Source organism: Dendrobates tinctorius, unplaced genomic scaffold (genome assembly GCF_039654945.1).
Source record: "Dendrobates tinctorius isolate UK_male_01 unplaced genomic scaffold, ASM3965494v1 ptg000152l, whole genome shotgun sequence".
In the NCBI taxonomy this organism is placed as follows: domain Eukaryota; kingdom Metazoa; phylum Chordata; class Amphibia; order Anura; family Dendrobatidae; genus Dendrobates; species Dendrobates tinctorius.
Genome location: NW_027361819.1, coordinates 2,998,119 through 3,023,817, shown reverse-complemented (window position 1 = coordinate 3,023,817; position 25,699 = coordinate 2,998,119). Strand labels below are relative to the sequence as shown.

The window sequence follows — 25,699 nt, the reverse complement described above, 5'->3', positions numbered from 1 at the left end:
AATAACCCTGCAGCAAGTGGCGGTGGTATCAGGTGTAGCTGTATAGGTGTAATATCGGGAGTAATAACCCTGCAGTATGTGGCGGTGGTATCAGGTGTAGCTGTATAGGTGTAATATCGGGAGTAATAACCCTGCAGTATGTGGCGGTGGTATCAGGTGTAGCTGTATAGGTGTAATATCGGGAGTAATAACCCTGCAGTATGTGGAGGTGGTATTAGGTGTAGCTGTATAGGTGTAATATCGGGAGTAATAACCCTGCAGTATGTGGCGGTGGTATCAGGTGTAGCTGTATAGGTGTAATATCAGGAGTAATAACCCTGCAGTAAGTGGCGGTGGTATCAGGTGTAGCTGTATAGGTGTAATATCCGGAGAAATAACCCTGCAGTATGTGGCGTTGGTATCAGGTGTAGCTGTATAGGTGTAATATCGGGAGTAATAACCCTGCAGTATGTGGCGGTGGTATCAGGTGTAGCTGTATAGGTGTAATATCCGGAGAAATAACCCTGCAGTATGTGGCGGTGGTGTCAGGTGTAGCTGTATAGGTGTAATATCGGGAGTAATAACCCTGCAGTATGTGGCGGTGGTATCAGGTGTAGCTGTATCGGTGTAATATCGGGAGTAATAACCCTGCAGTATGTGGCGGTGGTATCAGGTGTAGCTGTATACGTGTAATATCTGGAGTAATAACCCTGCAGTATGTGGCGGTGGTATCAGGTGTAGCTGTATAGGTGTAATATCTGGAGTAATAACCCTGCAGTATGTGGCGGTGGTATCAGGTGTAGCTGTATAAGTGTAATATCTGGAGTAATAACCCTGCAGTATGTGGCGGTGGTATCAGGTGTAGCTGTATAGGTGTAATATCGAGAGTAATAACCCTGCAGTATGTGGCGGTGGTATCAGGTGTAGCTGTATAGGTGTAATATCGGGAGTAATAACCCTGCAGTAAGTGGCGGTGGTATCAGGTGTAGCTGTATAGGTGTAATATCGGGAGTAATAACCCTGCAGTATGTGGCGGTGGTGTCAGGTGTAGCTGTATAGGTCTAATATCGGGAGTAATAACCCTGCAGTAAGTGGCGGTGGTGTCAGGTGTAGCTGTATAGGTGTAATATCGGGAGTAATAACCCTGCAGAATGTGGCGGTGGTGTCAGGTGTAGCTGTATAGGTGTAATATCTGGAGTAATAACCCTGCAGTATGTGGCGGTGGTGTCAGGTGTAGCTGTATAGGTGTAATATCGGGAGTAATAACCCTGCAGTAAGTGGCGGTGGTGTCAGGTGTAGCTGTATAGGTGTAATATCGGGAGTAATAACCCTGCAGTATGTGGCGGTGGTATCAGGTGTAGCTGTATAGGTGTAATATCTGGAGTAATAACCCTGCAGTATGTGGCGGTGGTATCAGGTGTAGCTGTATAGGTGTAATATCTGGAGTAATAACCCTGCAGTATGTGGCGGTGGTATCAGGTGTAGCTGTATAGGTGTAATATCTGGAGTAATAACCCTGCAGTATGTGGCGGTGGTATCAGGTGTAGCTGTATAGGTGTAATATCGGGAGTAACAACCCTGCAGTATGTGGCGGTGGTGTCAGGTGTAGCTGTATAGGTGTAATATCGGGAGTAATAACCCTGCAGTAATTGGCGGTGGTGTCAGGTGTAACTGTATAGGTGTAATATCTGGAGTAATAACCCTGCAGTATGTGGCGGTGGTATCAGGTGTAGCTGTATAGGTGTAATATCGGGAGTAATAACCCTGCAGTTTGTGGCGGTGGTATCAGGTGTAGCTGTATAGGTGTAATATCGGGAGTAATAACCCTGCAGTATGTGGCGGTGGTATTAGGTGTAGCTGTATAGGTGTAATATCGGGAGTAATAACCCTGCAGTAAGTGGCGGTGGTATCAGGTGTAGCTGTATAGGTGTAATATCGGGAGTAATATCCCTGCAGTATGTGGCGGTGGTATCAGGTTTAGCTGTATAGGTGTAATATCGGGAGTAATAACCCTGCAGTAAGTGGCGGTGGTATCAGGTGTAGCTGTATAGGTGTAATATCGGGAGTAATAACCCTGCAGTATGTGGCGGTGGTATCAGGTGTAGCTGTATAGGTGTAATATTGGGAGTAATAACCCTGCAGTAAGTGGCGGTGGTATCAGGTGTAGCTGTATAGGTGTAATATCGGGAGTAATAACCCTGCAGTATGAGGCGGTGGTATCAGGTGTAGCTGTATAGGTGTAATATCGGGAGTAATAACCCTGCAGTATGTGGCGGTGGTATCAGGTGTAGCTGTATAGGTGTAATATCTGGAGTAATAACCCTGCAGTATGTGGAGGTGGTATTAGGTGTAGCTGTATAGGTGTAATATCGGGAGTAATAACCCTGCAGTAAGTGGCGGTGGTATCAGGTGTAGCTGTATAGGTGTAATATCGGGAGTAATAACCCTGCAGTATGTGGCGGTGGTATCAGGTGTAGCTGTATAGGTGTAATATCGGGAGTAATAACCCTGCAGTAAGTGGCGGTGGTATTAGGTGTAGCTGTATAGGTGTAATATCGGGAGTAATAACCCTGCAGTATGTGGCGGTGGTATCAGGTGTAGCTGTATAGGTGTAATATCGGGAGTAATAACCCTGCAGTATGTGGCGGTGGTATCAGGTGTAGCTGTATAGGTGTAATATCTGGAGTAATAACCCTGCAGTATGTGGCGGTGGTATTAGGTGTAGCTGTATAGGTGTAATATCGGGAGTAATAACCCTGCAGTAAGTGGCGGTGGTATCAGGTGTAGCTGTATAGGTGTAATATCGGGAGTAATAACCCTGCAGTATGTGGCGGTGGTATCAGGTGTAGCTGTATAGGTGTAATATCTGGAGTAATAACCCTGCAGTAAGTGGCGGTGGTGTCAGGTGTAGCTGTATAGGTGTAATATCGGGAGTAATAACCGTGCAGTATGTGGCGGTGGTATCAGGTGTAGTTGTATAGGTGTAATATCGGGAGTAATAACCCTGCAGTATGTGGCGGTGGTATCAGGTGTAGTTGTATAGGTGTAATATCGGGAGTAATAACCCTGCAGTATGTGGCGGTGGTATCAGGTGTAGATGTATAGGTGTAATATCGGGAGTAATAACCCTGCAGTATGTGGCGGTGGTGTCAGGTGTAGCTGTATAGGTGTAATATCAGGAGTAATAACCCTGCAGTATGTGGCGGTGGTATCAGGTGTAGCTGTATAGGTATAATATCGGGAGTAATAACCCCGCAATATGTGGCGGTGGTATCAGGTGTAGCTGTATAGGTATAATATCGGGAGTAATAACCCTGCAGTATGTGGCGGTGGTGTCAGGTGTAGCTGTATAGGTGTAATATCGGGAGTAATAACCCTGCAGTATGTGGCGGTGGTATCAGGTGTAGCTGTATGGGTATAATATCGGGAGTAATAACCCTGCAGTATGTGGCGGTGGTGTCAGGTGTAGCTGTATAGGTGTAATATCGGGAGTAATAACCCTGCAGTATGTGGCGGTGGTATCAGGTGTAGCTGTATAGGTGTAATATCGGGAGTAATAACCCTCCAGTATGTGGCGGTGGTATCAGGTGTAGCTGTATAGGTGTAATATCGGGAGTAATAACCCTGCAGTATGTGGCGGTGGTATCAGGTGTAGCTGTATAGGTGTAATATCGGGAGTAATAACCCTGCAGTATGTGGCGGTGGTATCAGGTGTAGCTGTATAGGTGTAATATCGGGAGTAATAACCCCGCAGTATGTGGCGGTGGTATCAGGTGTAGCTGTATAGGTATAATATCGGGAGTAATAACCCTGCAGTATGTGGCGGTGGTATCAGGTGTAGCTGTATGGGTATAATATCGGGAGTAATAACCCTGCAGTATGTGGCGGTGGTATCAGGTGTAGCTGTATAGGTATAATATCGGGAGTAATAACCCTGCAGTATGTGGCGGTGGTATCAGGTGTAGCTGTATAGGTATAATATCGGGAGTAATAACCCTGCAGTATGTGGCGGTGGTATCAGGTGTAGCAGTATAGGTATAATATCGGGAGTAATAACCCTTTAGTATGTGGCGGTGGTATCAGGTGTAGCTGTATAGGTGTAAAATCAGGAATAATAATCCTGTCCGATATAATTTGGGGGATGCGGACTGGGCCCCCGCCGAGTCCTGGGACACGGTCTGCACTTTTCACACTTTGGGTATAATCTCCGGATCTGGAGGAAGATGGAAAGAGAATCTTTGTAGCATGAAATGAGCAGGTGATAAATTATACATATCTGTGGGTGGAAATCCCTTTTAACGCTTTATCTTGAGGACTCTCGGGATTGCTGTGCCCGGCTCACCACGAATCACACGTCTGCTCATGTAGAATGATAGGACTTGTAGTTCTACAGCCGGCGGACCCTTGCAGGTAGCCCCCCAGCATCTCCTGACCCGAGTCGTGTCTGCGGCATGGCGGCCCCTCGCACTTGATTGTCACTACACCTCGTCTCTCGCTATCCATCCATAATGTAAGCACGTCTGGGCCCATGAATTATTCATGACCGCAGGATCTCCCATAGGAGACATTCTGTGTTAACCCCCGCCACACAGAAGCGAGAGCCGGGCTTCCCTGAACGGAGAAAATACCCCAGGATCCAAGAGGAGATCCGCCATTCAGCCATGGGAAAAACAGCGATGAAGCCGAAAAATAAGACAATGGCGGGGGGAGAAGATGAAGGAAAATGCAAGACAGGAGATGCCATAGTGTCAAAAGACGACGGCGAGGTGACGGAGGAGGCAGGGATGAGGGGGTGAAGAAACTGGAACACACGAGATAAAGGGACATGGAAGATTTGGGAAATTGTAGGGGCACAGAGATGATGGAAAGGGGATCCCAGGACGCTGGGAAAGAGAAGAGAGATGGCATGGGATGGTTAGGAGACGTGAAAAAAGAAAGAGGACTGTGATTAAGTCTTGATGAGTGAATAAGCATAAATAGGGGAAAATGGGGTAAGATGTGATGTGGGAAGCAGTGATAAAGTACAAACGAACGGACACGGATAAGGGCGGCAGTGAGAAGGGTATGAAGGAAGGGACACGGATAAGGGCGGCAGTAAGAAGGGTATGAAGGAAGGGACACGGATAAGGGCGGCAGTGAGAAGGGTATGACGGAAGGGACACAGATAAGGGCGGCAGTGAGAAGGGTATGAAGGAAGGGACACGGGTAAGGGCGGCAGTGAGAAGGGTATGACGGAAGGGACACATAAGGGCGGCAGTGAGACGGGTATGAAGGAAGGGACACGGGTAAGGGCGGCAGTGAGAAGGGTATGACGGAAGGGACACGGGTAAGGGCGGCAGTGAGAAGGGTATGACGGAAGGGACACGGATAAGGGCGGCAGTGAGAAGGGTATGAAGGAAGGGACACGGGTAGGGCGGCAGTGAGAAGGATATGATGGAAGGGACACGGATAAGGGCGGCAGTGAGAAGGGTATAAAGGAAGGGACACTGGTAAGGGCGGCAGTGAGAAGGGTATGAAGGGACACGGATAAGGGCGGCAGTGAGAAGGGTATGAAGGAAGAGACACGGATAAGGGCGGCAGTGAGGAGGATATGAAGGAAGGGACATGGGTAAAGGCGGCAGTGAGAAGGGTATGAAGGAAGGGACATGGGTAAAGGTGGCAGTGAGAAGGGTATGAACGAAGAGACACGGATAAGGGCGGCAGTGAGGAGGTATGAAGGAAGGGACACGGATAAGGGTGGCAGTGAGAAGGGTATAAAGGAAGGGACACGGATAAGGGCAGCAGTGAGAAGGGTATAAAGGAAGGGACACAACGGCGGCAGTGAGAAGGATGTGAAGGAAGTTACATGGGTAAGGGCAACAGTGAGGTTATGAAGGAAAGGACATAGGGTAGAGAGACAGTGAGAAAGGTGTAAATGAAGGGACTTGGGTAAGGGAGGTTGTGAAATGATAACTTTGTATAACAGCAGAGAGATATAGTGAGGGGTAGAGGAAGTAGGCAGATGTCGGGGTGTGTGGGGCGGCAAGGCTGTGAGATGATGGGGTCTCACATCTCATGGAGAAGGGATACCAGAGGTTAGTCCTAAAAGCCGGTGTGTCGGTAAAGATAAAGGGTCACAAAGATCGGGAACCTAGAGAAGAATATAAATGATGTGGAGACGTTCTGGTTGGGAATCTCAAAGATCAGATTTTGGCATTGTTGTATATTCGGATCTTTCATGGAGGAAGAACTAAGGAGGCAAAGAACGGCCCTGAGGTGTAGGGGCGGACACGCGGTGCATGAGCGGACACGCGGTGCAAGAGCGGACACGCGGTGCAAGAGCGGACACGCGGTGCAAGAGCGGACACGCGGTGCATGAGCGGACACGCGGTGCATGAGCGGACACGCGGTGCATGAGCGGACACGCGGTGCAAGAGCGGACACGCGGTGCAAGAGCGGACACGCGGTGCAAGAGCGGACACGCGGTGCATGAGCGGACACGCGGTGCAAGAGCGGACACGCGGTGCAAGAGCGGACACGCGGTGCAAGAGCGGACACGCGGTGCATGAGCGGACACGCGGTGCAAGAGCGTACACGCGGTGCATGAGCGGATACGCGGTGCAAGAGCGGACACGCGGTGCATGAGCGGACACGCGGTGCAAGAGCGGACACGCGGTGCATGAGCGGACACGCGGTGCAAGAGCGGACACGCGGTGCATGAGCGGACACGCGGTGCATGAGCGGACACGCTGTGCAAGAGCGGACACGCGGTGCATGAGCGGACACGCGGTGCATGAGCGGACACGCGGTGCAAGAGCGGACACGCGGTGCATGAGCGGACACGCGGTGCAAGAGCGGACACGCGGTGCATGAGCGGACACGCGGTGCAAGAGCGGACACGCGGTGCATGAGCGGACACGCGGTGCAAGAGCGAGATCTTAATAAAGGAAACACAGGAGATTTATGAGGAACGAGGGACGAGGAGCTGATGAGGGAGGCAGAAAAATGATGGCGTGGGAAGAAGCCGCTGGGAATGTAAGAGATATAAGAGATGCAGGAAGAACGAGGCGTCATATGAGCGGTGATATTCGAGTTTGCAGGACGACTGGGCGCCATTTTCCTGATATTTTGGGATCTGCTACACATAATTATTATTAGCTTCATACAACACTGGAGAGAATAACCCTCTGTACGTCCCCATGGGTGCGCAGGCCAACGAGGAGGCGACAGGACCTCACATTACTATATAGGAACCTCAAAGAAAGACTCTGAACACCTTGGAGGCCATTTATTACTATTACTTATAAATCCTCCCAAAAGTTAGTGCACCCCTCTTATTGCATCAAGATCTCCCATCACTCTGATATTTTTCCTGCAGATAGGGGAGCGGTGATGGGGGCGATCCAGACACCATGTGTGCAGATCACAATGTGGAAGATTCTGATTTGTGGATGGTTCTCTGCATTTCTCATCACTGAGCGACTCCATGGAAACTGGAGCAGATACCTGCACATCACACAGCGTGCGTGGCCCCAATGTGCTAGCGAAGCAGAATGCACATCTGGGTCCTGTGCCAGCACTGCCCCCTGCTGGGGGAACACCTCCTGACGTCACCGCAACAATGGCTCAGGATATCGCCTTCATGCAAACACTGGAGGCCAAGAACCACACAAGACAGTCTACATGTCTGACCACCCAAGCATCGCCGCAGTCTACCCAGATCATTCCAAGCTCTTCTGTATCCTACATCCCGAAAGGGAAAGGACAGAAGTCATCTAGACATTGAACAAATCCATTTATTATATTCTGAATGACCCTCTCGTCATTTCTGAGGATAGAGTCCTCCAAAAATCATCGTCATCACGATTTATGCCCTTGCTATTATCTGCCAAGAGGAGCGGAAGAAGGAAATATTGCACAAAACACATTTATACCCACCATATACAAAACTTATGTGCTGCTACTATAATACTGCCCCATGTACAGGAATATAACTACTATAATACTGCTCCTATGTACAAGAATATAACTACTATAATACTGCTCCTATGTACAAGAATATAACTACTATAATACTGCCCCTATGTACAAGAATATAACTACTATAATACTGCTCCTATGTACAAGAATATAACTACTATAATACTGCCTCCTATGTACAAGAATATAACTACTATAATACTGCACCCATGTACAAGAATATAACTACTATAATACTGCTCCTATGTACAAGAATATAACTACTATAATACTGCCTCCTATGTACAAGAATATAACTACTATAATACTGCACCCATGTACAAGAATATAACTACTATAATACTGCCCCTATGTACAAGAATATAACTACTATAATACTGCTCCTATGTACAAGAATATAACTACTATAATACTGCTCCTATGTACAAGAATATAACTACTATAATACTGCTCCTATGTACAAGAATATAACTACTATAATACTGCTCCTATGTACAAGAATATAACTACTATAATACTGCCCCTATGTACAAGAATATAACTACTATAATACTGCTCCTATGTACAAGAATATAACTACTATAATACTGCTCCTATGTACAAGAATATAACTACTATAATACTGCTCCTATGTACAAGAATATAACTACTATAATACTGCTCCTATGTACAAGAATATAACTACTATAATACTGCTCCTATGTACAAGAATATAACTACTATAATACTGCCCCTATGTACAAGAATATAACTACTATAATACTGCACCCATGTACAAGAATATAACTACTATAATACTGCTCCTATGTACAAGAATATAACTACTATAATACTGCCCCTATGTACAAGAATATAACTACTATAATACTGCTCCTATGTACAAGAATATAACTACTATAATACTGCTCCTATGTACAAGAATATAACTACTATAATACTGCACCCATGTACAAGAATATAACTACTATAATACTGCTCCTATGTACAAGAATATAACTACTATAATACTGCCCCTATGTACAAGAATATAACTACTATAATACTGCTCCTATGTACAAGAATATAACTACTATAATACTGCTCCTATGTACAAGAATATAACTACTATAATACTGCTCCTATGTACAAGAATATAACTACTATAATACTGCCCCTATGTACAAGAATATAACTACTATAATACTGCCCCTATGTACAAGAATATAACTACTATAATACTGCTCCTATGTACAAGAATATAACTACTATAATACTGCCTCCTATGTACAAGAATATAACTACTATAATACTGCCCCTATGTACAAGAATATAACTACTATAATACTGCCCCTATGTACAAGAATATAACTACTATAATACTGCTCCTATGTACAAGAATATAACTACTATAATACTGCTCCTATGTACAAGAATATAACTACTATAATACTGCTCCTATGTACAAGAATATAACTACTATAATACTGCCCCCTATGTACAAGAAAATAACTACTATAATACTGCCCCCTATGTACAAGAATATAACTACTATAATACTGCTCCTATGTACAAGAATATAACTACTATAATACTGCTCCTATGTACAAGAATATAACTACTATAATACTGCTCCTATGTATAAGAATATAACTACTATAATACTGCCTCTATGTACAAGAATATAACTACTATAATACTGCCTCTATGTACAAGAATATAACTACTATAATACTGCCCCTATGTACAAGAATATATCTACTATAATACTGCACCTATGTACAAGAATATAACTACTATAATACTGCCCCCTATGTACAATAATATAACTACTATAATACTGCCCCCTATGTACAAGAATATATCTACTATAATACTGCCCCCTATGTACAAGAATATAACTACTATAATACTGCCCCCTATGTACAAGAATATATCTACTATAATACTGCCCCCTATGTCCAAGAATATAACTACTATAATACTGCTCCTATGTACAAGAATATAACTACTATAATACTGCCCCTATGTACAAGAATATATCTACTATAATACTGCCCCTATGCACAAGAATATATCTACTATAATACTGCCCCTATGTACAAGAATATATCTACTATAATACTGCCCCTATGTACAAGAATATATCTACTATAATACTGCCCCTATGTACAAGAATATATCTACTATAATACTGCCCCTATGTACAAGAATATAACTACAATAATACTGCTCCTATGTCCAAGAATATAACTACTATAATACTGCTCCTATGTACAAGAATATAACTACTATAATACTGCCCCCTATGTACAAGAATATAACTACTATAATACTGCCCCTATGTACAAGAATATAACTACTATAATACTTCCCCCTATGTACAAGAATATAACTACTATAATACTGCCCCTATGTACAAGAATATATCTACTATAATACTGCCCCTATGTACAAGAATATATCTACTATAATACTGCCCCTATGTACAAGAATATAACTACTATAATACTGCCCCTATGTACAAGAATATATCTACTATAATACTGCCCCTATGTAAAAGAATATATCTACTATAATACTGCCCCTATGTACAAGAATATATCTACTATAATACTGCCCCTATGTAAAAGAATATATCTACTATAATACTGCCCCTATGTACAAGAATATATCTACTATAATACTGCCCCTATGTACAAGAATATAACTACTATAATACTGCTCCTATGTCCAAGAATATAACTACTATAATACTGCCCCTATGTACAAGAATATAACTACTATAATACTGCCCCTATGTACAAGAATATATCTACTATAATACTGCCCCTATGTACAAGAATATATCTACTATAATACTGCCCCTATGTACAAGAATATATCTACTATAATACTGCCCCTATGTACAAGAATATATCTACTATAATACTGCCCCTATGTACAAGAATATATCTACTATAATACTGCCCCTATGTACAAGAATATAACTACTATAATACTGCTCCTATGTATAAGAATATAACTACTATAATACTGCCCCCTATGTACAAGAATATAACTACTATAATACTGCCGCCTATGTACAAGAATATAACTACTATAATACTTCCCCTATGTACAAGAATATAACTAATATAATACTGCTCCTATGTACAAGAATATAACTACTATAATACTGCCCCCTATATACAAGAATATAACTACTATAATACTGCTCGAAAGTACAAGAATATAACTACTATAATACTGCTCCTATGTACAAGAATATAACTACTATAATACTGCCCCCTATGTACAAGAATATAACTACTATAATACTGCCCCCTATGTACAAGAATATAACTACTATAATACTGCTCCTATGTACAAGAATATAACTACTATAATACTGCCCCTATGTACAAGAATATAACTACTATAATACTTCCCCTATGTACAAGAATATAACTAATATAATAATAATAATATAATAATAATAATAAATTTTATTTTTATAGCGCCGACATATTCCGCAGCACTTTACATTTCAGAGGGGATTTGTACAGACAATAGACATTACAGCATAACAATAATCACATACAGTAGATTATAACAAATACCAAGAGGAGTGAGGGCCCTGCTCGCAAGCTTACAGTCTATGAGGAAAGAGGGAGACACGAAAGGTGGGTGGTAACAGTTACCCTGATTGTATGGACCAGCCATAATGTTAAGTGTGTAACAGTACAGACACAGAGGGCTAATGGATGCATAAAGCATGTGGGAACATGATGCTGGGAACCTTGTTATGGTAAAACTTTTGGCTGTGCCACACAGGGATAGATTAGGTTAATGTGTTGAGGCGATAGGCCAGTCTGAATAAATGCGTTTTCAGGACACGCTTAAAATTGTGGGGATTGGGGACTAATCGTATTGACCTGGGAAGTGCATTCCAAAGAATTGGCGCGGCACGTGTAAAGTCTTGGAGACGGGAGTGGGAGGTTCTGACTATTGAGGATACTAATCTCAGGTCATCAGCAGAACGGAGGGCGCGGGTAGGGTGGTATACTGAAACAAGGGAGGAGATGTAGGGTGGTGCTGAGCCATGGAGGGCTTTGTGAGTGAGGGTAATAAGTTTATACTGAATTCTGGAGTGGATGGGTAGCCAGTGTAATGACTGGCACAAGGTAGAGGCATCGGTGTAACGATTGGTGAGGAATATGATCCTGGCTGCAGCATTCAAGAAAGATTGGAGAGGGGAGAGTTTGGTAAGAGGGAGACCGATTAGAAGAGAGTTACAATAGTCGAGACGAGAATGAATAAGAGAAACAGTAAGAGTTTTTGCAGAGTCAAAGGTAAGAAAAGGTCGAATTCTAGAAATGTTTTTGAGGTGCAGATGACAAGAGCGAGCCAGTGATCGAATGTGGGGGGCAAAGGAAAGCTCGGAATCAAGTATGACCCCAAGACAGCGGGCATGTTGCTGGGGAGTAATAGGGGAACCACACACAGAAATGGCAATGTCGGGTGTAGGTACATTAGTAGCGGGAGGAAACACCAGGAGTTCAGTCTTTGACAGGTTCAGTTTCAGATATAGTGAGGACATGATATTAGACACAGCGTTTAGAAAATCGCCAGTGTTTTCTAGAAAGGCAGGCGTGATGTCAGGAGAAGAAGCGTATAATTGGGTGTCATCAGCATAGAGATGGTACTGGAAACCAAATCTACTGATTGTTTGACCAATAGGGGCAGTGTACAAGGAGAAGAGGAGGGGGCCTAGAACCGATCCTTGGGGGACCCCAACAGTAAGGGGAAGATGGGAGGAGGAGGAACCGGCAAAAGATACAGTAAAGGAGCGGTCGGAGAGATAGGAGGAGAACCAGGAGAGAACGGTGTCCTTGAGGCCAATGGAACGGAGCATAGTGAGGAGGAGCTGATGATCCACAGTGTCGAATGCTGCAGAGAGATCCAAGAGAATTAGCATGGAGTAATGACCATTTGATTTAGCTGTTAGCAGATCATTAGAGACTTTAGTGAGGGCAGTTTCAGTGGAGTGTAAAGAGCGGAAACCGGATTGGAGAGGGTCGAGAAGAGAGTTTTCTGAGAGATAGCGGATAAGACGGGAGTGGACCAGGCGTTCCAGGAGTTTAGAGATGAAGGGAAGATTAGGGACAGGTCTATAGTTAGCGGCACAGTTTTGGTCGAGGGATGGTTTTTTAAGTAGTGGATGTATGATGGCATGCTTAAATGAGGAGGGAAAGATACCAGAAGAGAGAGAGAGGTTAAATATTTTAGTTAGGTGAGGGGTGACAGCAGGGGAAAGGGACTGAAGGAGCTGTGACGGAAATGGGTCACTGGTGCAAGTAGTTGGGCGAGAAGATGCAAGGAGCCTGCTTACTTCTTCTTCTGTGACTGGTTCAAAATCAGAGAGTGAGCTAGATGCAGTGGGGGAGGGAGGACAGTGCATGGTATGAGGGGATTGGGAGATATTTCCTGTCGGATCTGGGCAATTTTTTCTTTGAAGTAATTGGCCAGATCGTCAGCTCGAAGCTCAGTGGTTGGGGCCTGTACTCTTGGATTGAGTAGAGAATGAAAAGTGTCAAAGAGACGTTTCGGGTTATTGGACAGTAAGGTGATGAGGGTGTTGAAATAGGTTTGTTTGGAGAGGTGAAGGGCAGTGTTGTATGTTCTAAGCATAAACTTAAAATGGATGAAATCTTCGGGTAGATTGGATTTTCTCCACAGACGTTCGGCGCACCTGGAGCACCGCTGCAGGAAACGTGTTTGCACCGTGTGCCAGGGTTGTCGCCGTCTGCGTTGTGGTGTTCTATTTATAGGGGGTGCAAATTCATCCGTTTGAAGTGTTTCATTGTAATGCTTCAATGCAGAATCAGGACATGAGAGGGAGGAGATAGGGGCCAATGAAGACTGCAAGTTCTTCATAAGTTTCTGGGTGTTAATGGCCTGTATGTTTCTATAAGTCTGGACAGTGGGGGTGACCTGAGCAGCCTGGCAGTTCTTGATAGAGAATGAAAGAAGGTTGTGGTCAGAGAGCGGGAGAGGGGAGTTTGCAAAATCATCCACTGCACAAAGCCGAGAGAAGACCAAGTCGAGGGAGTTTCCGTCTTCATGCGTTGGAGAATTAGTAAGCTGCGAAAAGCAAAATGAGGAGGTTAGAGATAAAAGGTGAGTAGCAGATGGGGAGAGGGGAAGAGCAATGGGGATGTTGAAATCTCCCATGATGAGGGTAGGGATGTCACAGGAGAGAAAATGTGGAAGCCAAGTGGCAAAATGATCCAGGAACTGATGGGAGGGGCCGGGAGGACGATACACCACCGCCACTCGCATGGAGAAGGGGGTGTAGAGTCTGATGGCATGGACCTCAAAAGAAGGGAAGACAAGTGAGGGTACTTGAGGGATAACCTGAAAGGTACATTTTGGTGATAGGAGCAGACCAACGCCTCCACCAGCTCTATTGTCTGATCTTGGGGTATGAGAGAAGTGAAACCCCCTGTATGAAAGAGCAGCAGCAGCAGCGGTAGTGTCTGACTGCTGGATCCAGGTTTCAGTAAGAGCCAGGAGGTTAAGAGAATTAGAAAGGAAGAAGTCATGGATGAAGGAGAGTTTGTTACACACTGAGCGAGAATTCCAAAGTGCACAATTAAGAGAGACAGATGGCATGCAGGGAATATTAATAAGATTAGAGGGGTTTCTGAGTGTAGCAGTCGGGAGGTTTGACTTTCTATAACATGGGGGACCAGGGTTGGGAGCAATGTCTCCTGCGACTAGGAGAAGGAGGATAGAAAGAGTGAGCAGATGGTTAAGTGATTTGTGAGAGCGTCTCTGGTGTTGAATGGTGGGACTGACTGGATCTGTGCAGTTTAACAACGTGAAAAGAGCATGAGTGCTATACATAGGAGAGGAAAGAAGCGAGGGGCCAATGTGGATGGAGTGTAGAGAGTTAATGCCAGGGCGGTGGATGTGTGTGAATGCAGCGGCCAGGATTAAATTTACACAAATGCATATGGTATATATTTGTTGTACTCCAAATGTACAGGGAGTAGATGGATATAAATGTCTTACCTGTCTCCTGCCATGTTATAACTGCCAGTACTTTGATAAACTGTACTTGGATAAAGTGTGCATAAATGCCCCCTGCATAAATGCTATCCCCAAGCTATGTCTGAATATATAGGAGGATAAGACTTAGGACTTTTTTTTTTTTTTTTGCTCTCTCTCTTCTCGTTAATCAATCACACTAAATTGAGACACCAGGACCCAATAAAATGTTGTGGTCAAATAAACACATGTCCAGCACTACATGGATCATAAAGCACTTTGAAAAGTTTCTTGACCTCACAACATAAGGGGACAAGCAGAGTAAGTTGAAAAAAACTATATACCATATAGAAGCTTGCAGAGTTGAAAACACAGAGATAGCATTCAGGATTAACTGCTTGCTGACATTGAATGGAGACACAGGAGTGGATTCAGAGCAGAGATTGGAAAAGCTGGTTACCTGTATGAAGAGAATAGAGATGCGTGTCACATTCATCCATGTTATAACTGCCAGTACTTTGATAAACTGTACTTGGATAAAGTGTGCATAAATGCCCCCTGCATAATACTGCTCCTATGTACAAGAATATAACTACTATAATACTTCCCCTATGTACAAGAATATAACTACTATAATACTTCCCCTATGTACAAGAATATAACTAATATAATACTGCTCCTATGTACAAGAATATAACTACTATAATACTGCCCCTATGTACAAGAATATAACTTCTATAATACTGCTCCTATATACAAGAATATAACTACTATAATACTGCTCCTATGTACAAGAATATAACTACTATAATACTGCCCCTATGTACATGAATATAACTACTCTAATACTGCTCCTATATACAAGAATATAACTACTATAATACTGCCTCCTAGCTGTGAGGTTGTGTGTTTGTAGCTCTCCTGATGTCTGGAGCAAGCCCAGGGGGAGGCCACCCTGGGCGGGGTAACTCCCCAAGCAAGGCCCAGGCTTCCAGGCCTACACTTGGAAGTAGCACTCAAGTTGTGTCTAAGGCGGATGCAAGTCCCAAAGTTGTTTCTGAGGGAAAGAAGGCTCAGAATGGAAGTAGCAGCAGCAGCAGCAGCAGGAATAATGAAGCTGTGAAAGTGCAAAAAGTAACGGAACAAGGAAAAGCCATGGCTGTGGGTAAGAAAGTTCCAGTTAAGCAGTCGGCCAGCCAAGGCCAGCAGAGTGAAGGACAACTAGGAGAAATCCAGAAGAAATCTACTGGTGAGAAGCTGAATGGAGGAAAGCAGCCTGCAGCTCAGGAGGTGCCATCACCATCTTCAGGTGTGCAGCTGACTCCCAGCAGACAGAGGAGAACCTCACTGGAGAGACAGACGCTCCAGGAGAACCTGCAGCAGAAGCATGTGGTGGCCAGCATGGCGAGCTCTGGGCGCACAAGGTCGCAGTCAGGTGGCAGCAGTAAAAGTGCTGTGGAGCCTGGAACCACGAAACCAGCGGTGGTGAAAGTTAAGGAGACGTCTGGTTTCAAGCATCCAGGGACATTGCTGAAAGCAGGATCCCAGGAGGAGACGCCATGTGCACCTGAGCTTCAGGTCGCAGAGGAGATCTCAGGACTGGTCAAGAGGCTCGGTGAGTTACAGCAGCACAAAGACTTGCTGCAGAAACAGATAGAAATGGGCTATAAGGTAAAGGCTGCTAATCCTGGTGGGGATCACACCTTTTGTGATCAGACTCTGAACATGCTTGGCATACAGCTGGCAAAAGTGGTGACTGACATGGACTGTGTCCTAGAGAGGATGGGGCCCCTGGCGGAGACTTATAGGAACCAGGAACTGTTTATGGCACACAAGCAGGACTCTGCAGGTTCCAGCTCAGACATTGTCCCAGGTGGGCCCCAGAAGCCGGTGCGGCCAGTGCTGCAGCCTGCAAGTTTCTGCTTCCAAAAGGGTCAAATACTGCAGCCGCAGCAGCCTGCGGCAGACCCCAAGCAGCAGCATGTTATGCAGATTCCAGCAGGTGTACCACAAGTCTCAGAATGCCCAGCACAGCAGCCTGCAGCAGATTCCAAGCAGCAGCATGGACTGCACTTTCCAGCAGAGGGACTACAAGTCTCAGAATGCCAAGCACAACAGTTGGGAAGTGGACATGTGCCGGTCATTACTGATGGTGCCCAGCAGGGCTCTGATGCTGGGGATAACCGCACTGTATCTGGGGGGTCGGGGGCTTGGGGGAGCACAGTATCTTTGGTGGACGCTGCACAGTCTGATAATGACATTGATGCTGATGATAACAATGTGCATGATAATGTCTGTGATTTCCCACCTTTAATTTCAAGAACACAAGGTGTGGCTGCCCCTCCTGCTGCAGACCTTCACCCCGTCAGTCAACCCAATGTGACCCCGCACGGTCCCCCCAGTAATGCCTGGAGTCGTGGTGCTCCGTCCTTTACCTCTGGTTCCAATTATACAGGCCAGGCGTTTAAACGGAGAAACGTCGTGCGTTTCCGGCACAGAGGTGCCAAGGAGGATCTGCCGGACAGGAGGTTTGTCGTCAGGGAGCTCTTGTGCCACCAGATGGGGTTTGTGCCAGTCAGCATCCTGGCAGTGATTAATCTTCCAGACAGGCAGGGCTATGATGTCAGCTTTAAGCTCATGTCTGACCTGGACAGATTCTGGTCTAGTTTCCCCAAGTTTAGAGACTCGGAGGGCTGGAGTAAGTTCAGCTTTATTCCTATCTCTAAGCCAGATACTGTCACTGTAAGTGTCATCTTCTGGAATGAGTCTGTTCCCCCGCAGGACATTGTGGTGTGGCTCCGGAGGCATTGTGACCTGGTCTCTGACCTCACCAAAAGCAGAGACAGTGATGGGATCTGGACGGGAGGGTGGCGGGTTTTGGTGAAACTGCGCCAATGCAATAATATCACTGCCCATTTACCCAACTCCTTCTATATTGGGAGGGAGAGGGGTGTGTGTTTCTATCCTGGGCAGCCTCGTAAGTGCTTTAAATGTGGCAAATACCTGCACTGTGGTGAAGTGCAGCCTGTGTGGGGAGGTCGGCCATCTAGCTGCAGACTGCCAGAACATCAGGTGCAACCTCTGTGGGAAGATCGGTCACCCTCACAGGGACTGTCCAGACGCCTGGCACAATATCTGTAAGGACTTTCCTGACGAGGACTTGGTGGCAGGTGCAGAGATTCTGGAGGAGGCAGCTTTACTGTCAGGGGAAATACTGACCAGACCAGAGGTCCACCAGAGGTCTACTCAGCTAACACCAGAGCAGCAGGGTTCAGGGAGAGAACAGGGGAGTATGGAGGTTGTACCTCAGGGGCAGCGGTCACAGGAAGGCATTACTTCAGTGCTACCATCTGTGTCTGAAGAGTATAGCAATAATCAGAAAAGGAAGAAAAAGGACAAGGCCTCCCGTAAACCTGAGGGGTATGACACTGGCCAAGGAGCCGGGAAGAAACTCCAGAGCTCTGCAGGTGTAATGGTCGTATCTAACAGGTTTGATGTTCTGTCTGAGTCTGACGGCGAATTTGAAGATGACCTTAAAAGAATTGACGCAGAGTGTGATAGGGACGTAGAGGACTGTCCTCCGCCAAAGCGGAAGCCCTTACCTGAGGGCACTCGGGAAGAGTCTGAGATGGAGACCGGTGGTGAACAGAATAACTCCGACTCAGATCTGTGACGCTGTCAACCAGATAATGTCCAAACTCAGGGAAAATCATTAGGAGAAATTAGGAAATGTTAAGATAGAGAAGGATGAGTCACTGGGTAGGAACATGATGAGCTTTGTTTGCAAGTGTTTTTTTTTTTTTTTTTTGTTTTTTTTTTTTCTCTCCTCAAACTAGGAGTATGGACTCTAAGTTAATTTGATATGTATAAACTGGATATGTAATGAATGTATGTACAATCCTAGTGAATTCAGTTTTGTATTATTGGAGGAATGTTATTTGTATTTGTTTTGTTTTTACAATAAAAATTGCCCCTATGTACAAGAATATAACTACTATAATACTGCCCCTATGTACAAGAATATAACTACTATAATACTGCTCCTATGTACAGGAATATAACTTCTATAATACTGCCCCTATGTACAAGAATATAACTACTATAATACTGCCCCTATGTACAATAATATAACTACTATAATACTTCCCCTATGTACAAGAATATAACTACTATAATACTTCCCCTATGTACAAGAATATAACTACTATAATACTGCCCCTATGTACAAGAATATAACTACTATAATACTGCCCCTATGTACAAGAATATAACTACTATAATACTGCCCCTATGTACAAGAATATAACTACTATAATACTGCCCCCCCTATGTACAAGAATATAACTAATATAATACTGCTCCTATGTACAAGAATATAACTACTATAATACTGCTCCTATGTACAAGAATATAACTACTATAATACTGCCCCTATGTACAAGAATATAACTACTATAATACTGCTCCTATGTACAAGAATATAACTACTATAATACTGCCCCTATGTACAAGAATATAACTACTATAATACTGCCCCCCCTATGTACAAGAATATAACTAATATAATACTGCTCCTATGTACAAGAATATAACTACTATAATACTGCCCCTATGTACAAGAATATAACTACTATAATACTGCCCCTATGTACAAGAATATAACTACTATAATACTGCTCCTATGTACAGGAATATAACTACTATAATACTTCCCCTATGTACAAGAATATAACTACTATACTTCCCCTATGTACAAGAATATAACTACTATAATACTGCTCCTATGTACAAGAATATAACTACTATAATACTGCTCCTATGTACAGGAATATAACTACTATAATACTTCCCCTATGTACAAGAATATAACTACTATACTTCCCCTATGTACAAGAATATAACTACTATAATACTGCCCCTATGTACAAGAATATAACTACTATAATACTGCTCCTATGTACAAGAATATAACTACTATAATACTGCTCCTATGTACAGGAATATAACTACTATAATACTTCCCCTATGTACAAGAATATAACTACTATACTTCCCCTATGTACAAGAATATAACTACTATAATACTGCCCCTATGTACAAGAATATAACTACTATAATACTGCTCCTATGTACAAGAATATAACTACTATAATACTGCTCCTATGTACAGGAATATAACTACTATACTTCCCCTATGTACAAGAATATAACTACTATAATACTGCCCCTATGTACAAGAATATAACTACTATAATACTGCTCCTATGTACAGGAATATAACTACTATAATACTTCCCCTATGTACAAGAATATAACTACTATACTTCCCCTATGTACAAGAATATAACTACTATAATACTGCTCCTATGTACAAGAATATAACTACTATAATACTGCTCCTATGTACAGGAATATAACTACTATAATACTTCCCCTATGTACAAGAATATAACTACTATACTTCCCCTATGTACAAGAATATAACTAGTATAATACTGCCCCTATGTACAAGAATATAACTACTATAATACTGCCCCCCTATGTACAAGAATATAACTAATATAATACTGCTCCTATGTACAAGAATATAACTACTATAATACTGCCCCTATGTACAAGAATATAACTACTATAATACTGCCCCTATGTACAAGAATATAACTACTATAATACTGCTCCTATGTACAGGAATATAACTACTATAATACTTCCCCTATGTACAAGAATATAACTACTATACTTCCCCTATGTACTAGAATATAACTACTATAATACTGCCCCCTATGTACAAGAATATAACTACTATAATACTGCCTCCTAGCTGTGAGGTTGTGTGTCAGTGGTTCTCCTGATGTCTGGAGCAAGCACAGGGAGGGGCCACCCTGGGCGGGGAAGCTCCCCAGACAAGGCCCAGGCTTCCCGGCCTACACTGGGACAAGCCTCCCAGGCTTCTACTAATGGGAATGTTAATCCCAAAGCCGCTGTGAGACCAGTGAATGCAGCGAGTCAAAGCTGCAGCAGTTTGGTGAAGGAGGAGAAAGCTGTGAGAAAAGTTTTGGGAGGAAAACCTTCTCCAGTTCCAGCAAAGAAGCAAGAAGGCAATGTGTCTGTGAGTGATGGAAACCAGCAGAACATGAAGTCTTGTAGCTCCCCAGTCAGTAAGCAGCTCCTGCCAGGTGCACAGGTGAGATCGGCCCCAGCTGTGCAGATCACCTCTCCTGCTTCCAGGCAGAGACGGACGTCTTTGGAAAGGCAGACAATGCAGGAGAACCTACAGCAGCATGGCAGTATGGCGCGGTCAGGACGCACACGGTCACAGTCAGGTGGCAGCGATAAACCTGCTGTGGAGCCTGCATCCAGCCAAGGGGCCACAAAACCATCCGTGGTGGACCCGCACAAGACTGTCTTCAAAACCCCTGTACCCGTGGTCAAGACTAAGCCTGTGGAGCCGGCGCGTGCACCCGAGCTGCAGCTAGCGGATGAGATACCGGGACGTGTCCGAAAACTGGGTGAGTTACAGCAGCAAAAAAAAGCGCTGCAAATGGAGGTAGACTTCATCTACAGCCTAAAGATCACTAATCCTGCCAGTAATGACGCCTATGACCTGAGACTGAACACACTGGGTGTACAGCTGGCGAGTGTTGTGCAGGACACTGAATCTGTGCTGGAGAGCATGGGGCCCCTGGCAGAGACCTACAGGAACCGGGAGCGGTTCACCTCCTATAAGCAGGACTGTGCTGTAGAGGCCAGGACCCCTGATGTTCAGGACGGGACCCCCCAGCAGCGGACACGGCCAGTGTTACAGGCTGCCCGCTTCTGCTTCCAGGAGGGAAAACAGCTGCAGCAGCAGGCAGCTCAGTGTGAACAGGAGCATACACTTCAGACTGCAGCAGAGGCACCACAGGTCCCAGAATGCCCCACACAGGAGCAGGACAGTGTATGTGAGACTGTTTGTGCTGATGAGGCAGCCGAGTGTGAACAGGAGCACACACTGCAGACTCCAGCAGAGGCACCACAGGTCCCAGAATGCCCCACACAGGAGCAGGACAGTGTATGTGAGACTGTTTGTGCTGATGAGGCAGCCGAGTGTGAACAGGAGCACACACTGCAGACTCCAGCAGAGGCACCACAGGTCCCAGAATGCCCCACACAGGAGCAGGACAGTATATGTGAGACTGTTTGTGCTGATGAGGCAGCTGAGTGTGAACAGGAGCACACACTGCAGACTCCAGCAGAGGCACCACAGGTCCCAGAATGCCCCACACAGGAGCAATACAGTATTTCTGAGACTGTTTGTGCTGATGAGGCCGAGGCTGAGGCACAGACTGTGGCTGGGGATGCTGTGCCCATGGGGTCGGGGGTTGGAGGGGTTTCACATGCTGTAATGGACGTCGCACTGTCTGATGATAATGATGCTGCTCATGATAATGTGCATGATATGTGTGATTATCCCCCTTTGCCATCCAGTCCACAAGGTGTGACAGCCCCCCCTGCTGCAGGCCCTCTCCCTGTCAGTCAGCCCAGTGTGACCCGGCAGGTGCCCCCCAGGAATGCCTGGAGCCGCGGCGCCCCATCCTTCACTTCCAGCGCCAGGTATACCGGCCAGACATTCAAACGCATTAATGTGGTGCGGCTTAAATACATAGGTGCCAAGGAGGATCTGCCACAACGCAGGTATGTGGTGAGAGAGCTGCTCTGCGGCCAGATGGGGTTTGTGGCAAATGAGATACTGGCAGTGTCTAATCTTCAGGACAGGCAGGGCTACGAGGTCAGCTTCAAGCTCATGTCTGACCTGGATAGATTCTGGGCCAATTACCCCAAGTTCAGAGATGTTGAGGGCTGGAATAAGTTTGTGTTGGTTCCTATCTCCAGGCCGGACACTGTCACAGTGAATATCACGTTCTGGAATGAGGCCGTTCCTCCACAGGACATCGAGGTGTGGCTCCGGAGACACTGTGACCTCGTCTCTGGACTCACCAAGGTCAGAGATGAGGATGGTATCTGGACAATGGGGTGGCGGGTCTTGGTAAAATTGCGGCAGTGTGATAACATCACTGCCCACTTACCCAACTCCTTCATTGGGAGGGAGAAGGGAAGGTGTTATTATCCCGGGCAACCCCGAAAGTGCTTCAAATGTGGTGGGAAAGGTCATCTGGCTAACGCCTGTACTGTGGTGAAGTGCAGTCTGTGTGGGGCAATCGGCCATGTCACTGCAGACTGCCGGGACGTCAGGTGCAACCTCTGTGGTAGGATGGGCCACCCTCACAGGGACTGTCCAGACGCCTGGCACAACATCTGCAGAGTCTTCCCTGATGAGTTAGTGATGGCAGGGGCAGAGGCTCAGGAGGATGAGGATGTGGTGGCAGGGACACATGAGGAGGAGTATTTAATGTCAGGAGAGATGTTGACCAGCTCAGATGCCCACCAGGAGTCCACTCAGGCAGCACCAGAGAAGCAGGGTGCAGAGGGGAACATGGAGGTCATCCATCAGGTCCAGCAGCCTCAGATAGCCCCCCTTCAGCATCGCTGTCTGTATCTGATGACTGGAGCATTAATAATAATAAAAGGAAGAAAAAGAACACATCCTCCCGTAAACCTGAGGCAGAATATGACACTGGTCAGAGAGCTAGTAAGAAGGTTCAGAATTCTGCAGGAGTGATGGTCGTGTCCAACAAGTATGGAGTTTTATCTGACTCCAATGGTGACGATTATGAGGAAGAGTTGAGGAAAGTTGATGCTGAGTGTGACAGGGATATAGAGGACTATCCCCCACCAAAGCGGAAGCCCTTATCTGTGGACCCTCAGGTAGAGTCAGACATGGACACCAGTGGTGGACAGAACATCTCTGACTCATGATGATGGCTGTTACTCTGCTCCTTCTATATTGTGTTGTGATGGCGGGGTTCTCATTGACAGTGACCTCGAGCAATGTGAACAGCATTAAGCTGAGGAGAACTAGACACGCGGTGTATGAACATCTCAAATATCTGGACACAGATGTCATCTTCCTGCAGGAGACACGACTGACGTCTCTGGGGCTTACGAGAGAGGCTGAGAGGGAATGGCGGTCCGGTCCTTCTTTCTGGTCACTGGCTGTGGAGCCTTACGCCGGGGTCGCTGTCCTGTTTAACACCATTGATGTGACTGTGCATAGGATGACGGAGGTGGTCATGGGAAGATGTCTGGTCCTGGAAGTCACTGTCCATGGGAGACGACTCCGACTTATTAACATCTATGGGCCACAGACAGTGACTGACAGGATCCAGCTGTTTAATGACGTCAAGCCTTACCTCTTCACTTCTCTTCCAGTGGTGATGGCGGGGGACTTTAATGCCATAATGACATCAGGTGACAGCTCCTCAGGCAGGGGAGTGACCAGGGACGGTAAGGTCCTACATAACGTCATAATGCAGGCAGGATTGACCGACGTTTTCACACAGGGTGGGCGACAGCCAAAATTCACATATTCATGTTCCAACAGGAGCAGTAGGATAGATTTTGCTTTTGTCAGTCCTACTGAGGCTGTCTGCGCCCTGGGTGAGAAGGTCGTCCCTTACTCTGATCACCTCGCCTTGGGCTTCTCTTTGGGTTCCTCTAACCGTCCGGACATTGGTAGAGGGTTGTGGAAGCTCAATTCCATTTTCCTGGATGATGCCTATGTTCAGAGCCGTGTTCACTCCCTTATCCAGCTTCATCTAGACAGGGTTGACTTCTATGACAACATGACCGACTGGTGGGAGGACGTCAAGGAGGATATCAGATCCCTCTTAAAGAGACTGTCAGTTAATAAAGGGAGGAATAAGTACAGCCAGTACCTAAAGCTGCGCAAAGAATTGGAGTCACTGTATTCGGCGGGCGGGGATGACAAAGTGAAGATCGACCGGCTGAAATCTGAGATAAAGCAGTATCAGTATAGCAGGTATACCTCCCTGGTTCTTGAACGGGATTATGGGTCCTTAGGGGCCCCTGATCCCTTTGAGAATTGCAGGGAGAGGGTGGCCAAAAAAATGGTCACGGGTCTCACCGACTCCCAGGGTGTATTGCAGGATTCACGGGAGGGTATCCTGGAGGTGGTGAGATCTTACTATGCTGACTTGTTTCAGAGGAAAGTTTTGGATAAAGATAAGATGACTCAATTCTTGGAGGCAACTCCAGTGCCTGATACTAATGATCTGGACTTTTCTCCTTTGACAGCAGAATTAACGGTGGAGGAAGTTAAGGAGGCTATTGATAAATTATATCTGAAGAAGGCACCAGGTCCGGATGGTATAACAGCAGAATTTTATAAGAAATTCAGAGACCTCCTGGCTCCAATTCTCGTGGATGTGTATAGAAATTGTCTAGAAAATCACCTGATGCCTCCATCCATGAGAGTGTCCTCGTTAATTCTGCTGTCTAAAGGTAAAGAGCCGAGCGACATCAAGAACTGGAGGCCGATTGCCCTCTTGAATGTGGACAGGAAGATTCTGGCAAAGATCCTATTTTCTAGATTAGTCTGTTTGTCCCCGGCACTGTTGGCAGGCTCTGTTTGGGACAGTAAAAGGGCGGAACATCTCTGGAGCAGTCATCTCGATACGGGAGATGTTTGAGAGATGTAAAGCTCTGCGGTGTGGGAGATATGTTGTTAGTCTGGACCAGGCTAAAGCCTTTGACAGGGTTGATCATGACTATCTGTGGGCCACTTTGTCAAAGTACGGTATTCCGGGACAATTTGTGGATTGGCTGAAGACGTTGTACAGAGAGGCGGTGA

General features: G+C 45.4%; 1 protein-coding gene across 1 annotated transcript in view; it reads right to left on the bottom strand.

Moving 5' to 3' along the window:
• The window catches only part of PRRT2 (proline rich transmembrane protein 2), a 48,000-nt gene extending 43,147 nt beyond the window's left edge, over window positions 1-4,853 (bottom strand). Inside the window, exon 1 of the mRNA XM_073547336.1 lies at window positions 4,322-4,853. The gene's annotated coding sequence lies outside the window, so the exon portion shown is untranslated. The remainder of the gene's footprint in view (window positions 1-4,321) is intronic.
• Between the last annotated feature and the right edge of the window lie 20,846 nt (window positions 4,854-25,699).